This window comes from Monomorium pharaonis, chromosome 3, assembly GCF_013373865.1.
Source record: "Monomorium pharaonis isolate MP-MQ-018 chromosome 3, ASM1337386v2, whole genome shotgun sequence".
Taxonomy (NCBI): Eukaryota; Metazoa; Arthropoda; class Insecta; order Hymenoptera; family Formicidae; genus Monomorium; species Monomorium pharaonis.
In genome coordinates, this window is record NC_050469.1 from 28678741 (window position 1) to 28700516 (window position 21776).

Below are 21776 nucleotides of genomic sequence, written 5' to 3' on the forward strand. Positions count from 1 at the left end.
AGCATTATTAATTCCTACATTTTTGTTCAGCTATATTAAATATTTAATAAATAAATATACGTATTATTTTACATAATATTATATAAAATATATTTAAAAATATATATATATAATATATATGTATATATATAGTATATAAAATTTTCAACTTCACAGCAAAGCAAACGTAGTCACCGCAATGCAGTTATTACAATTTCTTGGAACTCTATAAGCAAAAATTTCCATATAAATAGTTTTATCTAGAATAACCGGAAGTCGTTTTAGCTTGACTTCTTCTTCGTTGCTTCGTGACAGTGGCGCAACAGGATCGTTACCGGTTGCTAGTGTACGACAGCATAATCAAACTTGTCTATCTCGCATGAACTACGCGCACTTGTTTCCGTGTCTTATAGAGAAATCTCTTTATGGATTTAACTTTTTTCGATATAAAACTAAAGTAGTAGAAAGTAGAAAGTGGAAAGATGTGTCTAAATATGAATAATAACAACTTTAGAATAATTTTCAAATTATATTCATGCTTTCAAAATATTTTTGATTTAAAATTAAATAGCACAAGATGATATTTGCACATTTCACGATAAATTTAAAATACAGAACTTTCTTTAGTCTATTAATGTTTGTATTCCACGAATGTGTCCGGCGATATATTGCAACGAAGCTAAAACTCAAGCAAAGATCGAAGATGCTAGGTATACGTACGGTTTTGCTCTTACGTATTCCGAATGCATCGGTCGCGTTATCTCGTACATTATCACATCAGGAAGCTCCGGATAGGACGGTACGGACACGCACGTGCGTACCCCACATGCAGCCCAGAGGCAACTAACGCCGCGTGCAAATACTAACATGCTGTCGGGTGTGGTCCCGACTGTGGAAACGTGATCCCCGTGGCAAACCACTGTTTACGTAGATAGAGAAGTGGCCCTCCCTCCCCAGAGACGAAGTTGATTGATGTGTATGCAGCTCTAATCTCTGTTCAAGACGCGGATGTCGATTTCTTCCGGTCATCTTCACAAACAACTGTTGCCTTTGACGTATGAGAAATTTGTTATTCAAATATTACAGATAGCGAGGCTAAGATACAATTATGAAGAACGATCTGAAGACCCGAAGATATCCAGATTATCTTTAAGTTTCACAAATTATATCTTTCGTTATTAAAATGATGAGATATATGTACTAAAAAGAATAATTTTGCTAAAGTGTCTCATGTAATTGTGAATATGAATCTGAAAATATTTTTGTTAAAGTATAAAAATAATCATAAAGGACAATGTGCTACAAAAAGTTTCAATGTGTAGTAATTTATAGCTTGAGCGTTTTAATTTTGACGGGCTAACAAAATTTTCAAATCTGAATCAAGCTAATTTTTAGCTTTTATTTTTAGCTTTTTATTTTATGCATTACCATATGTATTACCGTTTTTGTTGACAATGTTGAGAAATATCTGACTGTATAATTTTTCAAATGACATGTTAATGAAATTTTTTCTGATCACGAAGATTGAAACTTTTCTAAATTGCAAACAAATGTATAATTCATTGCTATCAATGCGGTTTGATATTTATGCAATGTGACATCAAATGTTACATCACTACACGGTGGTCCAGCGAAGTTATGCATAGAAAAAAAAATAGTTGTACGCTTTACACAGCAGGAAACCGTCTGTTTGTTGTCTTAGGTCGAATTCGAATGAAACGCGAGCGCTTCGATGCCGGCAGCGTTTGAAATTCCGTGTGGTGTGATCCTAAAGAAACATACGAGGCGCCAGCCGTTATGAACGGGTTATGAGAAAACAATAGTTTCCGGATAGAGAAAGCCGAACACCTGTGACTTCCAATATTGCAAGTTGGTGTTCTCGCACTTTACGCTCATGCGCGATTTATTTCCGCGTTTGTATCTAAATTAATTCGAGCGGACCTATCATTCGGCGAAGAAACCCAATATCTTATAAATCAAAACATTACAATTTCATATATTGTTCAATAATGAAAAAATAAAAAATATTCTCTCTTATTAACAAAAAATATTTATTCGGAAAATATTTAATTTATTAGATCAACTTAATATAAATTCTCCAAATATTATTTAAAGAATATAAAATAAGGCTCTAAAATATGCAATGTAAGTGGATACAGTAAACACAATTGTATACTTTTCATTTCATCAATCGTCCGTTCTCTCGCTCTTTCGTCAACAGATAATTGATTACCTAATATCATCTTTCACAACGAACGCGTTTGTGCGGCTGAACGTTGACACGAGAACTATGCGCTAGTTGTATAACTTGAAGAGATAGTATTAGGTATCGGAGATCCCATAGAAATCGTCTTCGTGAAGACAGCTGCACGTTCGATACGCCTATCGGAACGTTTTCCTCTTTGTAGTAACTTTCTCTTTGCAGAAATCCTCTCTCTCTCTTTCTCTCTCTCTCTGTCTGTCTGTCTCTCAGATTTCCTATATTTTCTCCAATCTCTCTTATCTCCGCATCGTCAGCTTCACTGCGATCCTATCGAGAAAAAACTCGGAATGGGAATTCGGCCAGGGACAAACTTTTGTCAATCTAACGAAGTCGCTCGGCTAAGCCGATTATTTCCTTTTCCTCTTCGGCGAAGCACATTGCCGCTTGATATATAACGAAATACATCCTGCCGCACCAATAAAACTCGAGTGGTTCCGATAAATCAATTATATTCGCGACAAATTCCATAATTGATTCACGTCTGCAACTGATTCAAATGAGTTCGATTCGAGAATGATCTTATCTTTATATTATACCGTTTGTGTATTTTTATTTGTATCTTTTTCGACGAGGCTGCCGTTCGATGTGTAACGAAAAACAATTCGTCATATCAATACTCGAGCGACTCCGATAAATCAGTCATATTTGTGACAAATTCTATAATTGATTCGCGTCTGCAATTGATACAAACGGATTTTATTCGAAAATGTTTGTATTCTTGTACTATATCTTTGCCTATTATATTCTTATATATTTGTATCTTTATCTAAAAATAATTACAAAGCAATAATATTCAAATTTTGCTAGTGCTTAATAATTATGAAACCTGTAGCTGTCCTAATTTTCCTGCATTGATATGCAATTATAATACATCCTGCATAACGTTTCTTTATCAATAAGGATCGGCTCAAAAATAGGGCACGGCTGGGGTTCGTAAACCAAAAGCAAAGGGGGATCAGCGCAGCTGCTGAGATAGTGGCATAAGACTACCGTTTACGCGGTACGGAAGGATCCAGCTCGAATTACAACACTCGTTACGAACCACCGGCGTCTCGAGTTCCGGAGTGCACTTTTAATGAGTTCCCCGCCACGGTCAATTAGTTTTGAACTCGCTGCCCTTGCAAGACCGGAAGATTTGGATCGTTTGAGTGTTAGAGCCTGCTCTAATGCGGCGAAAATTGTAAGATAATTATTACGACCCCTTGTAGCGGGTAGTTATTAGAGAAACGGCACGTCCGAATGGATACTCGGTTTGCGATGAAAAATAGTCAGGCAAGCTTGAGAGAGCACTTTACTTTTTAACATATTTAAAAAATCGAAAATTACATATTAATAAATAATAAAAAATTTGTTTCTCTACTATTTTCACTAGAATCTTAATTTCAAAAAATAATATATCTGTAAGAAATTGAATCAAATGATTAATGGCGAGATATGCAACAAGATTTGCATAATTTTTTACTTATGCACTTATTAATCAGGGCACATGTTAAATAAAATATAATTATATTCTAAAAATCAAATCGAGACTATTATCAAAAGTTTAAAATAAACGTATCAAAATGTCACCGACTTTATCATGGAGCGTTCGTATAATCATATGACAAGAGCGGTGTTTGTAGAAGAGTGTACAATTTCACCAGTGTCAAATAGAACGCGAGAACGTGCAAGAAGCAATTCGATATCGTAATCACGACCGCGGAATGGTACTTTTACAGTAGCAAGTAGGCCGTCCTGCATGCAGAAGAAAGTAGAACAACGACATAAAAGTTAACGATCCACAAACGTCTGGTCGCTGATGAGAAATGCCAGTCTCGGATATGAATAGCTCAGACCTAATGGAGTGCAGGTAGCTGATAAGGTCGGAGCTCTTTCATTGAAATTGTTTCAAACGCTATCGCGTGAAATGTATTTGTTCCGTACGTTAAGACGATACCGATTCGATGCAATTCATCTTTCCGAGAAATGGGAGCGGCAGGGATAATTTATAGGAATGCGCTCCGACGACGATGACGAATCGAACGCGGCAAATTGCGCTCGATGTCCGCAATTAGGCTAACGAACGACGCCGACAAGAGACATATCCCAGTGATAGACGTCTATTTCGACGAACGAAAGCAAACGAGAGCGTCGATCGACGTTACGTCGATCTTTATCACCTAACAATGAAGTAACGAGGACCATTAGCTTTTTGCTTTATTGCGTTACGAGTTCCTGCGTCGCCGACGACACGAGGGATCAAATAACCCTCATTAAGATAAACGGCTCAAACAACGTACGAATCGCGACATTCATAGCCGACAAGTCCGGGCAATGGCCTGTAAGTCGCCCTGAGTGCCAACGCGCTATCGATTTCTTTCGCCAGCGAGCAATCGACAGTTATAATTAAGGCTATCGATTAGCGCCGCGAGCGTCTAATCAAATTCCTAACTTTTCCAGGAAGCGACCCGGGCTCTATTCGCCGTGGAGGATTGCGAAACCGTTACCATTATAGGCACGAATGTGCTTTCTCATCTTATTTAATCCGACACTGATCGCCAAGCAATCTATCAAGTGTCAGCTCTCAATATATCTCGTCGACAATCTGCATTTTATTGGCCGCGCTTTTATTCAAAGTCGTCCCAAGCGTGTAACGGCACAAAAATAAAAAAAAATTTTACGAAAAAAATTAATTATGTAGCCGACTATAAGTTCTTAAAAGGAATTTCCGTAGTTGTCTGCGTGAGAAAAATTCTCAACGTCAAATTTTATAACGTTAGACTTGTTGAATAATCTAAAAACTTTCATATAAAATATGTAAACAATATATCGTTCAATAATTAGCGAATAACTTATCTCTTTGTTATTTACGATTAATTCTGTATTTTTTATTAACATTTTTTTTAATTACATTATCAGATATCACCTAAATCACATAAATTTTGTTATCTAAAGATACAAAACTTTGAGATTTTTGTAACAGTATAGCTTCTACTCTTTTTCCCCTCGGATTTTCGAAGGATTCGTTGTTAAAGTCTTTTTTAGAAGAAGGCTTACGGGAGCTTCTCAGGACGCAGAGACAAATATATATATAACGGAAATGGACCAACTGTGTGTAACACAACGCACACTCAGTATTTACTTATATCTCAATCATATCTTTTCCTTCTAAAATGTAAAAATAAATTATTCAATTTCACATAAATTTTTAAAACATTAAAATAAATATTAATATTTATTCAGAATAATAAGTCTGATTTTAGCAAGTACGAAAGACAGAGACAAAGAAAAAGATAAAATTAATTATAATAATTAAATAGTACAGATAAAATATAGTTTGGAGATTTGATATAGGGAAAGATAAGATTTCCCAAATTCAATTATAATTTAGCTACTAGTATCTTTAAAGCTCATTAATAATGAAATCTCGCCTAATGGCTCTCTTTTCTTGTGATCATGTCTAAAACGAGCTGTCATCATCCAGTCGAACTTATACTCATTATAACGATCTTGTTTCATGATATACACGATATTAATGTAAATAGTAAATCATAGACAGTTGACGCACACCCATGAAACGGCGCAAGCCGTAATTGCCAGTCGTGAATCCCGTTCGAGAAACGAGCTGCGAAGTTATAATTTTTTCCAAAAAATAACGCGCGCGTACTCGTAGTGATGCAGCGAGAGCACCGGGCCCTTTTTTTTAGGGGCGGACGCGGTAGAGCGGGAGGGGCACAGTACAACTAACGACGTGGCAGGTCGAGTAAATCAGAAGGGAGAGTGACGATAAGTTTTTGCTCGTTACAACCGGCCTGGGAAGCTCATTACGCGGCTCCCGCGCTAACCCCACCAGAGAAGGGCGAGATGAAGGTGGAGGAGAGATGCGCGGGGTTGGAGGCAAGGCGAAGGCAGGCTTCGACCTTTTCGCCCTCGACCAGCCGGCCAGAGTGTTGGCCCCGGGGAAGGGGAAAGTTTCGCGTGGGGTTTGTTACTCCGGAGTCGGAGCTTTCGGTGGAAACTAGGCGGGAGAGACGCCGTCGGAGCGCGGCTTCCTGCCACATCCAATTGCTAGAAATCCCTTCTAAAACTATGGTTAAGCGAAAAGTGTAAAAAACCTGGCGAGAGATTGATGCGGTTGTACGAGATACCGAACGCCGCTCATCCGTCGCGAGAGCGTATAGAGCACAATTCCGATGCGGCGGAAGCTGGAGGGTAAAGCGCGCGCGTATTCCGTAATTGGACCTATCCGCTTTAAGGTAAATACTAACTGTCGGCTCCCCAACAATTAGCAGAGCAATCGGACGGAAACACACTAGGCGTAGTTTCGGGCGTGTGTAACGGTACCATGCCCTTTTTTCACCACAATTACAACCCTATATTTGTTTCAAACGTAACTACAATTGCCTTCCCAACAGGCAGCATTGTAATCGACGCTATTTTGAAATCGACGTTTATCTCACATAAATTTCAGTTCAAATGGACTTCATAATATCCTGTAAAAATGCGGGTTTATCAAATTATAAAACGCTCGCGGCACGAGGCCAATCGAGCGAATCGACGAAATTCCAAGATCAGCTCGTAGGACCCGTTAAGTGCGCAAACTTATCGCACGTTCCTACCGTGCATCGGCCGGATACCCGGTTTAAATGGTCGGCAAGAAGAAATTTAGCGGCGACAACGGGCTTTCTCGTTCATGGCGGCGAAGCCCAACGACGGACGCTCGGCATCGTGCTGCTCGGACTTTAACGTAGGCCGGAGTCGCATCCAATTACGTCCGAAACCAGTTTGCAGGAGGGGGTAGTTGAAGTCGGCCGGGACTACCGACACGACATCGGTGGCCGACGAACGAAGAGTCTCACGGCCTGAAGAACGACGTGTGGTTTTCACGTCGTCGTCGGGACGATCACGCGCGATGCTTTCGTCATTGAATCATTACTTTTAATTACGCGGAGAGAAACCCGACGATGTCGGGCGGATGAAACCACGACGGTCTTCCCTATCGCTTCCCTCCTCCGTCAGATAAGAAGACTAATAATGAGAAAGGATTGCCTCTGCCCGCGCGACCCCGACAACCGAAGCTGCCTCACACCGGAGGCTTTCTCGGCGAGATGCCAGATGCATCTTCCTACTTCGTTTCGCCGGCGCAGCGTCTCCGCCAGCAAAATTTATAATCCACTTGGCGGCCGATTAGCTCCTTTCGTTCCTTCCGCAATCGGGAGATTAGGGGCGCGCTAATTTTCCACGGAAAATCCGAAAACCGCGCTTCATCCTGAGAGAAATAATGTCTGGCCCGACATCGGGGTCTCAAGCTGGGGATATTACAGAAACTTTTCCGACTTCGTCTTTCATTTTTCTCTCTTAACCACAAAAGTTCGCCGAGAAATCAAGAAGCACAAACCGGGAAAATGTATTTTATCAAATTTTATTTCGTTTATTTGTAAAAATATCCTCTCCGTTTAACTTTCTTGATCTTGATCATTGCTGGACGGAGGATAAAAGTTGCTCGAAGATAATACTCTGTCTCTTCAGCATCGGAGAGGATTGACCGTAAATAAAATAATAGTATGCAATACTCTCTGTTCGCGCGGTTCTGATAAAAAGTACAACAATTGCCTATGCCAGTATAAAGAAAGTGTGCAATTTCCAGAAACGTTTCCGCCAATAGCCGTTTCCACGGCGTACAATCAAATACCTACACACAGCCCTCGCGTCGAACGGCGACATAAAGGAAATAAATTGCGGCGCTTTTGCAGAGCGAGCACGACAGTATCGGGAGGAGGATCGATCGATCGCCGCGCCGGTCGGTGAGTTGATGTAACCGGCTTGAGCTGTCTCTGCCTTCCTTCCCTTCTCGGGAACACATATCATCCAAACGTAATATAATATTTTCGCGGGAACGCGCCGCGTCTGGTCGCGACGACGAGCACGGCGGTCGCGAACAGTCCATTGTCTCCTAATCGCTTATGCACCCTACCTATCTCCATACGATAATAACGGGAGCGCGCACCTGGCGCACCAGCGCGCGCGTCGAGACGACGACGACGGGCCGAGACGACACACGCCGATACCAAGTTTCCTCCGCTACCCAGGACGCCGAGACGCAACGCGACGCGACATCGCGGTCTCTACGAACTGGTTACCAATTTATAGCGTTTGTCCGATGGTCGAACGGTGGTGTGTACCCACGCCATGTCTACACGCGTCCGCTACAAGCGTCTGGAACGCGTAGTCCATTAATCGGGAGACCCCGCTGCTCACGGTGGCGAGTATACACGTTCGGTATCAACCTCCTATACCGGCCCGCGCCGAGCCACGCCGGTCTCTTCCGCTGTGAACGTCGCCGTGGAAACGCAAGCCGGGCGTGCACGTTTTCTCTGAAACTCGAGTAGTGTTAAAGATGGGACGTAGATGTTTCGAGGAGGCGAGGGAGGCTGAAACGGCGAAAGGAGAGGAGACAGAGAGGCGGTCTTCGTCATTTGCTGAAACGGATTTTCAGAGAGTACACTCTCTTTTGTACGTTTTCCCCTACTGTCGTGCACAAATATATACCTATCCCAGTACAGTGAGACAGTATAGTGGTTCTTTGAAATGAACGCCGGCTCGGTCCGTCGCCGGTGAGCACTTAGAAAATATTGAGATAAAATTTCGATGTAAATTAATACGGAGTAAAACAGGAAAACGCATCGGTAAACGGGTGGAGCCCGGCTGCACGCGTCCCGCCGCGTCTGATTTACGCGCTACAAATCTTCGGTCCTGTCCCGATGTACGGATTTCAAACAGACCAGATATACATAATGGACCGCCGGCCGAGTGCGACAACAAGTAACAAATCATAAATACCTAAGGCGACGTGGTTAAAAGGGCGCTTAACTCTTCAGAGAATATGTAATGGACTTCCTACGGATGGCAGTTTGTTAACGCCGCGACACTGTTGTTTCTAAATGGATTTTGCCTCCCCCCCAAAAGATGAAGAAAATTTTATGACCGACCCGTCGTCATTTCTCTTACTCTATTCGGATGATGCGCGCGCGGCTTCGATCACCGCGGCTTCCAACGTCGCTTCGCGCGGTCCTTACCCACGGCACTTGGAACACGTGGCGAGCGTCACTTTAAACAACTTTCTCTCCATTCGTCTCCCGCCGATGACGCGGGATATGAAAGAGGCGCGTCGGCCTTCTTTGCGTCGGCGTCCCGGTGCCCTTCTTCGCGTCTCTCTCTCATAAAGGGTCTAATTGTTCGCGGGGCTCGAGGAAACCAGAAAAAAAAAAACGGCAGCCGGCGGCAGTAAATTACTTCGCTCGAGATTCTACGCTTTTGATTTAGTTACTTCCGGTATCGGGGCGAGAATCTGGCCTAACGCTCGCGCGCGGCATTAGGATTGAATGGGGGAATATACGTCTTCGTTAAAGAAGCGCCTTTCAATGTAGCGCCGCGCGCCCGTCTCGAAATAATCGGTACTTGTTCCTCGCGATATATAATTGGACACTGGATTCGATCACGCGCGGCAAACAATAACGCGTTTTATAAGTAATACATCGTATAAATCTTCTGTCTATAGTTTCTTCCGTCGGTCGTCTCTTTCGAGAAGCGCACCGCGAGAGAGAAGCGTAAGCGGAACGACGCGGAACGCATCGCCGAACACAATATATAATTATTTATCTACACCTATGTCACGCACACGTTTCGCAGAGGCGCGAGAAACGCGCGCGCGCGCGCAGATAAGGTTTCGTTTTGCGCCAAGACGCGCGCCAACGCGATAGCAATCCTGTTATTACCTTGCACCGCACTTTTCTGTTTAAAGAGCATCGTGTGTACGCGCGTATCCTCGATTACGTCCGACCGCAATTTTTCTCGCACGTGGCACGGCCTGCCCACACGTATAGCCTCATCTCACCCACCCTCGGAGTGAACCGCGCTCACTTATTATAGTTCCGCGTGCGATCAATCTTTTATCGGGCCCGAATCGATCTACCCACAGCGACCCGAGCGCCGATCGTTCGCCGTGTGATTTACAATCGGCACGAGCGGTTCGACGATTCCGCGTGCGTGCCGCGGACCGTGGTGCCCGTGGTGGGATATTTTACGTCGCACGGGGCGCAGATCGAGGAAGTGCGATAAGAACCGCAGACGGTTATCGCCGGCGCCTTCAAGCGCGAGCGCCACGCGAGAAAATACACACTTGTATGGACACTTACCCATAGGGTGCCCTGGAAATCGTACGCTTTCTGCAACTCCTCTCTGAAAAAGAAAAAAAATTCGCGTTGTAATCGTTTCCTTGTAATCACCGAATATCCCATATTTAAACGCCATTGACATTAAACCTTGAAATTAAGTCTACTTAAATTGAAGTATAAAACGTTTTTATCTATTTATGCTCCTTTGAAAAAAAGTTGATCATTTTAATGTCATAATTAAAATGCGAAAATGCAAGTAGACCAAGTCCAGTTCCGAAAAAAAATTAGACCCAGGCACACATTTTCATCTCCGAATCTTTCCGTTTAACTTAAATATTCACTTGCGGGAAACTTAAACTGTGTGACTTTGTCTACTTGTATCTTTAGCGCTTTAATTCTCAAGAACCACTGAACTCTTTGGGACAAACGATGTCTTTCTTAATTCGGTTTCTACTTTCGTTCAGAAGAAAACGCGATTTTTCTTGAACACGCTATACTCGTACTCGGCAGCAATCGCTTCCTGGCGCGTGCGCAGCCAAGTCGCCAGCCTGCCAGGTCGCCGGAACCCGGACACCGGCGACGAGGAGGTGTGGGATGAATGGCTGCGTTACGCTCCGTAGCCTCCGTTGGGGAGATGTTGGCATATCTCTGCCCAGGGACGTACAAAGTCCGGCAGTTTTACGATCGCACTGAAGAAGGAGCTGGATGTTATCCAGCCTCTTCTGCGACGAAAAATTATTCCGAACCATAAGTTTCCCCGCCGCGCGGCGTTTAAAGAGACCTTTATATCTATTCTAAAGTTTCCTGCATCGTCTAGCTGATAACAAATACGCAGATAGTTCGATGACCACATGCTACAGAGGGGAAATTCTCCATTATCTGCTATTATCTTCCTCCAAACGTAATATATATTCAAATATGATTCCCCATTTCTATGACACGGAAATTCTCATATTACCGATGACATTAATGACGTTAGGAAATGAATAGCATCTGTTCGGTCTTGAGGAACGAAAAAAATCTTTAAAATACATATAATGATGAGTCCCAACCTACCATTTACACTTACAATCTCACACACACATACGCGGCATAACGACGAAGCCGCTTTTTAACGCCGAGCCATTACTGAAATTTCCGAACGGGTCTGGAACCGTAGGCGCGCCGACGGACGGCGTGCCTCGGGCCTGCGCGCGCCTGAGTACCTCACTATTTCAACATGTGGTCAAAGCCCACAAACTCGCCACTCGGATAAAGCGCCCAGAGCAATGTGCATTTTCTGACGTTCGTGGAATCGCTGTTGCACGACAGAGAGAGGCAGAAACGCGAGGAAAGAAGCGGGAAACCGCGGGCTGAATATGAGTCAGCCTCGAGTCGAGGCCTCGACTCATAATTACGCTCCAATTGTTGCCTCTCTCGGGCTTGCTTGTTGTGAGAAGAGGAACTTCTCGCGCCATCGCCGGGACGAGTTTTAATGCGTCTGACTGACCGCCCCCGCGGTCTGTCGCTTTCGTTTCGCGTATATATATTCGCCGCGTCAAGTACGGGCTTTTTCATCGTTTCTCGGTGACTCGCAAAAATTGCTACCCTCAAAAGGCCATATCCTCAAAAACGGCCAACCTAAAGAAATTACGTCCTGCAGGGGGGGGAGGCGGAGGAAGGGAGAGCGCGTCCTCCGCCGTCCTCTCGAGACCAGGAGCTCTCGCGCGGCTGTAGTAATGAGAAGAATTTAAAGCAGATATTCCTCGTAAACATCGGCCCGAGTCGATCCATCCTTCAGCTGTCGGAATGATTGATCAAGTGAATCTAGTCCGCCGCGCTTCTTACCACCAGATAAGTCTTAACCCGTTCTCCGCCTCGAGGCGAATCGATAGGCCCTTTATCTCCTTGATGGATCGCTGATGGAATCTCGCTATCGTCGAAAACCGCTCATTGTCTGCGCGCCGGACCCTCTACCGCGATACATTTATGAAACATTGATCAATCTCGATAATACGGATCACTTGCTAGAAGCATCGAGGTTGGTGTTGCTCGGCTTCCGGTATTACTGTAACATCACTCACTTAGCAAGTTTCTGTTTGTCATTCATGTTACAAGCTCAATCGGTACATCTATTTGAGACAAGTTAAATTAATTTCGTATCACTATATTATGCGTTCCTGTAAATTATAAGGCATTCGTAAGATATCTTTGCACGTAATTAGCGTAACTTCTACTTGATCGATAACGCACATATCAGCGCAAAAGAGTCGCTCTAATCTCCAATTTATACTGCAATTTATACCACAATTTTCTCTCCAAGTTAATCCATAAACTGCAAAAAGTTTTCTTATCTAATAGAGGATATAACAGAAACGACATTCTTGCCAGTAAATTTGTAGCGAGTAGCTTTTAGCGAAAATACATTTAGCATTCTGCAAACGCAATTAAGCGTTTAACGTGCTGCCGAGCGCGGATTCGCAGGAAACCAATTGCGAATGATGCCGTAATGACATTAACGTAATAAATGCAATTGCAAAAATGGCGGTGCTTACCGCGAAAACCAGACATACCAGACGCTACATTAACGCATACCCCGTCCACGTCCAGCATCATTGACCACTTAACGATACATTATCGGGCACTTCGGACTCTCTCTCTCTCTCTCTCTCTCTCTCTCTTTCTCTCTCTCCCTCTCTCCCTCTCTCTCTTCTCACCTCGCCAAATCGCTTGAGCGTGAAATTGCGAGTACAATCGCCGCGGTCGTCATTAAACTTTTTGCCGCGCGGCGCGAGTAAAACGCTCGACGACGGGCGGCGCCGACGGTTTCGATCCCTCTCATCATCGTCATCGAAAATCTCGCGCTTTTCGCGAGAAGCGGCAGCGCAAAGCAAGCAAAAAATAAAGAGGCTAGAATAACGCGCGCGCGCAACGATTTTGTTCTCACGAAAACCGCTCGCGCCCATTATCCCGGCCATTGTTCCGCCCTGATTCTCCCGCGTGCGCGGACAATAAATCCTACATACATTCCGCCATCCAGCCACCCTTGAAGGGATCCGCCGCGACCGCGCCGTGCTGCGCGCGCGGCGGTAAATAAAATCGGTAAGCGCCGCGACGATTTACGAAGGCGGGGGAGGTAGTAAAGGTTTCCGCTCGATCGGCCGTAAGCGCGGGTGCCTGATGTACCGATACGCCGATAACCGCGCTGCTTCCCTCCTACATTCTTGCAGTATTTCTGCAGCATGGCAGCCATCCTCCACGTTACGATAGGAATAGACTTTATTATTCTGTCCGAATCCTCCGCATGAGTAGTACGTACATACGTCTCTGCGTTGTTCCTTTGCGCGATCGAGATGTCGCGATCTGCCGGGCTGAGGCCGCGTATTTCGAGCCGCGGAAAATGGATAACGCTCGCGGAGAACGATCGAGTAATGGAGAGCCATGACGCCTCGCCATTAATGCACGCTCGTCTCTGATTTACACGGCGACGGACAGTAGTAAAAAAAAAAAGTACACGACAACGGGACGCAATCTCGCGTCAGGATGATTTAACTGCTTTTGCCGAGCAACTGTCCCCCTGGTCTGATTTGAAAAAGAAAAATCAGCGATCAGATCCGCGGGAAAGGGAAGGGGGAGAAAAAGTTCTTTTAAGTTTGTCATCATAAACAAACTCGTAAAGTAAAACTCGTAAGTGCATTTTAGATACTACTACGCCTTTTGCTATTGCCGAAGACCATAAACGTCCATCAGGACTATAATTTCGCCGGAAAATTATAGCAATGTCATGCTCCTCGGGAGTGCTCGGGAAAGATTAACGCTCGTTATTGCGGGCCGCAATAAAGAACGAGAAACCTGTGAAACCACATCATTCCGGTCCGCCACAAATGTCCCTTCATACCGGGACGAAGATTTTTTTTATTAGGCCCTTCGTTTCACGCTTACGCCGCCGCTCCTCCTCCCCCCTCCTCCTCCTCGGAGTGTCCTCGTGAAGTGTCTCGGCGCAATGACCGAGAGATCCCGCGAGGTCCTCATTAATCTCTTGTCGCCGACGAGGAGTAGGAGGCGTTGACGAATCTCGGGCGGGCAAAGTGTACATTCTCGTTACCTCGTTCTCGGCTGTGTCTTCGTGGACGACGATCAGAGACCTGCGGAGGGAGGACCGCGAGGGAGAGCACATTTCTCCTCTCCTGCTCTTCCATCCCGTCCCTTTCTCTCTCCTTACGTCTCTCCTTGCTCCCTAAGAGTGGGCGAGAATTACAGGCATTGTGTGCGCTGGCCGTTGCGGTAATGCGGTTCGCTGATTTATCGCGGAGGTGAGCCACGAGGAGGTGTAGCTAATTGTTCTTGCATGCAGATCCTCCTCGCCGAGGTGCGCCCCGGCTCGTTTTCCTCGTCGACGCGACGCTTCGAAATTAATTGTCCGCCACGGTTCTTTTCGCCTAAGCCTTCCCCCTTCCTCGCTCCCCCCCCCCCCGCCGCTTTCGGCCGGCCGCGCGCTATCTTGTCAGCTCTTTTTTGTATACTTTTCCTTATCATTCCGTGCGCTTCCTCGGCTCCAAACCATGGCGAACCGCGCAGCGTCGTGTTTCACGCTGGCCGTCGTCGGCCAAACCTTTCACGCTGACCTCTGCACCTCGGCAGTAACGTATTTATTACGACACGCCGGAGTTACGATATGTAGATACTAATCTCTGGAAAGCTTCCCTCGACGGAAAGGAAAAAACAATCCGCGCGTAATCGGTCATGGTATCGATTAATAATCCCACGCAGGTTTAGCGCGCCCTTACTTTGTACGGTAATTCAGCGGTTCGAAGATTTACCTCGCATATAAAGATCTACTCCACGCAAGAGGAGTTTATTTCCCCACCGCATACCACTTTCATCAACTGTACCTCGAGTATTTACTGCGATACGAATAATAGTCTCCTGCAACAAAATATTTATCGCTTTCATAAATTAAAGGTTCGCTTTAAAGTAAATAATACATCCTACAGAATTTTGATAATAAAGATAGATAAACAGACAATTAAGCAAAAAAAAAACAAGCTCAACCCGTATAATAAGTGAAATTATCTCACATTTTTCCGGCGCATCTAAAATTGATAAAATTAAACACCTAAAAATAAGATTCCCCATCGCATTTCGTGCTAAATATGCGCCGTTTATGGGCCGCGGCGACACGCCTAATTTTTCTCCCGAGTGGATACGGCCTACGCTTGCGCGACGCAGCGGGTTGAAAATAGCAGCGGCGCGGCGCGAGTCGGAATCTTGGAACGTAGCCGTCGTCGTCGTCGTCGCCTTCGTCTTCGTCGTCGTCGACTATTCGGCGACCCATATTAATGGCGCGCCGTGAACGCGCGCGGTTTCAAAGTCGGGGATGCCGTAATGTCCGCGCGATATGAGGAACTCTCTCGTCGCGGATGCGCGGTTTGTAGCCCGGGCGAACGACGTTCGGAGGACCATTTCGCACCGACGCGACGAGCGTCCACCCGAACGAGTCGTTCCCATATTTTTCCGCGACTACGACCAAGGCGAAGAGGAGGAGAGTCGGGACCGGTCGGTCGCACCCCGGTGCGAGTTGGTCGACCGCGGCGCGCGGTCACCGCAATTATGGCGAAAACAAGGGAACGAAAGCGACGTTTCGTTCCGCGCGACGGACCCGAGCAATTTGTTTGCTGGCGACAAAGCACGGCGAAACTTCTTGGAGGCGATCCAGCGGCCCCGCGTCGTTCCTATCTCTCTCGCTCTGTCTCTCTCTTTTTTTCCCTCTCTCCCCCGGGAGGCGCGCGTTCTTCTCCCTCTCGCGTACGTCTCTCGCATAGCGAGACGATTCGTTCGAGATACTCCGCTACGATACTCGCTTCCTCCTCGTCGTCGTCGACATCCGCCCGTCCCTCGTCCCTCTACATAGCGCTCCGCGCGAAACCGATGGCCTCTGTTTGTCAAGAGGCATCACGGAGGAAGCACCCGTTTGTCAAGGGGATTACACTCTCGCGGCCCTTTCTCGCCGCGCCGAGAAATATTAAAATTCCGACGTATCTTCGTCGAGCGTGTGGCGCGCGAACTCCGCCTTCGTTGTACATGCTTCTCGCACGTCTCGCACGAACTTTTTTGTACCCTTCCCTCCCCCCGGGGGGGCAGAGAGATTCTCCGCCCCGACGCACATTTCACTGTCGCGGAACGCGATATAACGAGGTCCCGGCTCGACGCATCTCGGTGTGATGATATTCGATTATCCGATTTTATTACGCGCCATTAAGTTTTTTATTTGCGGAGATACCGCGCGTATATGCACGTTATGTAGTGGAGTTCTCGGTATCGTTACGTTGCCGTTTCGCAACAGCGAATTAAAAGAATAAAAAGAAGCAGCCTGATCTCTCGGCCTTTCTCACAACTTCTCGCGTTGAATACGTGACGGATTTGCGCGAATTGAATCCGCGCTTTTCCCCGCCATTTATCATCCCCGATCAATCCGCCGTCGGCGATCTGTCAGGCGCACCGAGATCGGCGATCGATCGACCGATCGATCGAACCTTTCTCTCAGTTCACGCTCACGTTTCCGTGGTGTGGATTCCAGGCTGTGCTTCAGAACAAGCCGGTAAACGCGCGCCCGGTCGAACGGCGGGAAAAAAGTCGGCCGAGAGTGCGACACTCGACGCTCGTTAACTCCATTATTTATTCGCGCGCGGGTCGCGCGGGATACATATCGACTTTTGCGCGTAATTCGCGCCGCCACTGGCGGAGATCGCGGAGGTGAAACGGTCGGCGAACGGTAGCCCGTTTTTCCCCGGACGAGTTAATTGACTCGACGTGCCCGCTCTCAATAATAAATAAAAGCGGCCAAGCAGGACGTTACGTCCACCTTGCGACATTCTAGCGCGCGTGCCGTACTGCGTGCGTGCGCGCGCGTACGTATCGTGAGGAAAAAAAGTAATAATGGAAAAAAAGTTCGCGCGCGCATTCGCGACGCTGTGCACGTGACGACGAAGGGAAGAAAGAAGCGCAGAGAGAGCGACGGAGGTCTCTCGGTCGTCCGCTCGCGTTGCGCCACATTGCATCTTGAAACGCCGACTCGCGCACTCGCGGCGAAATAATTTATCAGCCTGGAATTCCGCCTGGCGCACGATTGTTAACATCGTACACACGCGCGCACGCACGTGCGTGCGTCCGTGTAAACGAGCGACGCGCGCATTATGCGCTTTGGTACCGCGTAATCGTGTCTAATTTGAAGTGACGTATCTAACGTTATTATCTCGCGCATTACAGGAAACGCGCTACCCGCCATGAGTTAAAACGACCGCGAGCGTCTCGATATATTACGCGAGATGGCTCAAACGGGATGACAACACACACTCGCATTCTCAACGTTAACTAGCTCGGATCTTACACCGCTGCCAGTAACCGGTTTCCGGAACGGCACATCCCCCCCTCTCGCCACATTCCCCCCGAACCCCCGGCAAACATTCCGATTTCCATGAAGTCACGCGAAAAAATGCTTTATCAAGCGTTACCAGTTATACCCGACCTATCCGCAGGTAACTTGCGCGATAATCCACGCGCACTTGAGATCGTCCGAGATCGATATCTTGCTGCGCGTCGATCGGAGTTGCGTTTGTTCTTTTTTTTTTTTTTTACAGAGGTCTTCATAGGAAATCTTCGTTTCCTCTCCAGGTCCATGTCGATCGATATGGAAATGCCATGACCCAGCCGTAACGTCAGTTCGCGGCAACCATGCAGTCGCAACGTCGCCCTTTGCATGCAAGAGGAAACGGAGCGCGCGACCGTTATCGAAACGCACTCGATATCTCGCGAACTGGCCGCGGTGATTATTTACGCGGCGTAGAAACTATACACGAAACGTTCACGTAATGCATTACAGAAGTTGAATCGTCATCCACGAGAAATATCCGATTTATGCCAAGTCCGTCTCGCGTTATATCACGCGTACATTTATCTCGAAAGTTAAATAAATTAAAATTCTTTGCCGCACGTAACTTGAAACCACCGCACGTTGAAATCGTTGTACACGTTGATCTAATCTAAGTGCAAAAGTGAAATGCAAATATCTCAAATAGTAAAACATATTTTACCAGACAATAAAGTATAATGGGGATTTCCTGCTTTAACTGTGTTAAATTATTGCATATATTTATATTTATATTAAACACTATTGTGTCCAATTAAAATTTATTAAAATTTATCCTTAAAATTATAGAAGACAACATGCATTTCGAAGAATCTTGTTATACTTTTAATAAGATTTTTTTCAAAAGCTTTATTGTCTCACAAATTACTATTATGATTTGAGGATAAGTTCCAAGGGAAAAATTCTCTCCGCGTAACGATAACGGAAAAGTATGGGATTATGAGAGCAGTAATATTCGCGAGACTGTTTCGATATTTATCCGCGAGAAAGATAAGCCATTCGGTAGCTTCAAAATGGATGATCGCGAGACAATTTGCTCCGAGAGAACTGCGCTCCGCACAATTCAACCCCCGGCATTACTGATACAACGACAAGCGTTTCCTTCTCTCACGATAATGGATAGCTGGCGATGATGTTTATTCCAAAGGCTGATAAGGCGCGGCCTGCGTTCTCAAGAGCGGTATTCTTGGCTAATTGCTCTCGAGATAATGCAACCGCCTCGCGGAGAATACCGCGGCGGATGCCGCTCGAGTGTTCGTAGATCCGTCTAAATACTTTAAAAGAGTTTCGCTGAATCCGGCTACCCAAGTAGATATACACCCGAGCGCGGAGGATATACTCTATATAAAAGAATCCATTATCGCAGCAACTTCTACAGACGCCGCTCTACGGTGGTCCAGAAGAAGTTACAAGTTGTGCAATCGGAGAGAAAGCGACAGAGACAGAGAGAGAAAGAGAGACAGAGAGTTCGAAAAGTCAATTAAACGTTCGTAGTGTTTATTTTCGATTGGACGGTAATAAGCGCGCGACCGAGATAAGTTATGGCTTTGGAATAAGCACAAAGAGCGAGCCGACCCTCTCGTGAGTAACTCGTGATGCGACATTTGATTTGGATTAATGAATGTATTCGTACCATAGGGCGACCCTAGCGACAATCGCGTCGTTACCAGCACGAGCGACGAGATGACTCTATTTACGAGCGATTCCGTTTTCCCATCAACCGGCGGACTTTTATTTCGTCGAATAGCGAATAAAAACCTGACGTCATCCCTAACTGTACCGAAAAAACGGTTTTGTCAAAGTATTAAAAAATTTAACTAAATAAATCATCTTGATGGTCCACGTAACAAAATTACTGTCAGACGTGTATTCAGCAAAATGTATTCGCGATAACGTAGTAGCAAAATATAATCAAAAGTTCACTTAATCTTAGAGAGAGAGACGATATTTAAAATGTTAATAAATAAATCGTGGTTCGTTCACGAAAAAAAAATTTTTGTCGCAAGAATTTTTATGTATTAGTTAAATTTTAATAAAATTTAGCTACCACGTACACATATTTCTGTTACCACAGCGAACCGCAAGTAATCTTTTTTCCCGTGTGTTGTATCATAGGCGGATATAATATATATCGCGATATATATCCAGGCGCACTAGGAAAAGAAAATGTTGGAGAAAAAAGACGTTCCCCAATTTATCGGGCGCACCGCATTCATCCACGTCGTCAGCAGGGCGTAATTAATAACCCGTTTAATCAGGCCTATGCACGTTGGGATCTCCGGCGGAAAAAGCGCATCCGTAAAAACGTACTGATTTATAGTCAGACGGGAGAGACAAAATAAAAGCGTGCCGAGGAAGCGATGCCGGCCCGGATTGATTGACGTTAAGTCGACCGGCTGACTCGATTATCGTTCGTCCCTGGTCATTAAGAAGAAACATCGTCCGCCTCGAAGTAAAACCTCCACTTACGCGGATTAAGATAAGTAATTATGTCTTATGGTTTCAGGAGGTTTCCAGATTAATCGATTTCCAGCGAAAAATCGGATAATCGACTGCCGATGCGCGCCGGACCATTAATTTTCGTATCATCCCATATTAATATCCGTGCTTTCATCGACGCGCGCGGACGGCGAGGCTGTCGTGGCGCATCTGAAGCGTTTTATTCTACATGGAAATCATTGAATCAATTAATTGCCTCATTAACGTAATTAATCGTACGCCGAGTCAAGCCAATGAAAAATATAAATTACTCATGTAGAGCGTGTATACCTTCGTGATTGATGATGTTGTCGGGGGGAGAGAAAGGGGAGGAGGGGTACGGCAACGAATTCTGAAAATATATCGAATTTCCGTGTCCCATTTTCATTGCAGCTCCCTCATGCACTTCGATTCTCGAATAATAAGAAATGTGGGACAGTCCGATCGACTTCCGTTCACTTTAACTCGGTCGTGATGCGTCACACTGATACGGTGATGCTCCCCCTGGAAACATTCCTGTTCCTCCACGACAAACTCCCGGACTTGCCGGAAGTTCCTCGCAACGCGCTCAAGGACTTTCATTGTTTCGCAAGGCGCAATACGCTACGGCTACTGCCAGTTGAGCAACTTGCCCGCCGCAATCTCTCGTCCGAGTTTGAGCATTACCAGTGGAGAACGTCAGGAACGTACGGAAAGCAACGAACCCGACGAACTCCGTAAGAGGAGAGACCGGGGAACGCCGATACGTGGAAGGGGTCACGCGCGAGAATAGGTCCCATTCAATTTTCATACAGCCCCCAGGAAATCATCTAGAATCTAGAACCACGATTTTCACGAGACCTTCATGACCGGCGTAAATCTTTCGATTAAATTCCGCGCGCGAAGAGAAAGACTCACTACTGCAAACGTAGCTAACCCTTTTACAACACATTATCAAAATTATACGCTTGCCACCGTCAAGTACCAACCATCACCTGCGGTCATTTGATTGAAATCACAACGATCGCTGCATGGGAAAACGATATTGAGAAAGGTCTCGAAGGAACATAACACCATCTGTTTAATTTTATTAACAAAATTAATATAACACGTATAATTAAGATAAAATTAATGTAGTTTTATATTAAATTTAAAAACTAGAGAAAAAGTTATGTATATCGATATAGGTTTCCTACCTAAAGCAGCTCTTTTTTATTTCTTGGAAACTAAACAATTTTATACTTATATTGATATAATAGAGAGTATATTGTTGATAATATTAAACCATTTTACATGCGTATAGCCTCCTAAAAATCATTTATAATTGTCTTTTTTTCATCATGTGGCAACTATAAACTAGCACAGCTGTTGACAGCTAATACAGATAAAGATAAGATAAAAAAAACATAAAGGTTAAAATTAAAGGCACTGCATAATTCTTATTATCATTAGTGAGTTCTATCTACAATATTATGTTAGTATAACCTATAATCTAATCTTGATATATTACATGTAGTGT

General features: G+C 45.2%; 1 long non-coding RNA gene across 1 annotated transcript in view; it reads right to left on the reverse strand.

Annotated features, from left to right (window-relative positions):
* Nucleotides 1–409: 409 nt before the first annotated feature.
* Nucleotides 410–21776, reverse strand: part of LOC105840116 — a 167931-nt gene continuing 146564 nt past the window's right edge. Inside the window, exon 5 of the long non-coding RNA XR_003626481.2 lies at nt 410–10459. This is a non-coding gene — a long non-coding RNA (uncharacterized LOC105840116). The remainder of the gene's footprint in view (nt 10460–21776) is intronic.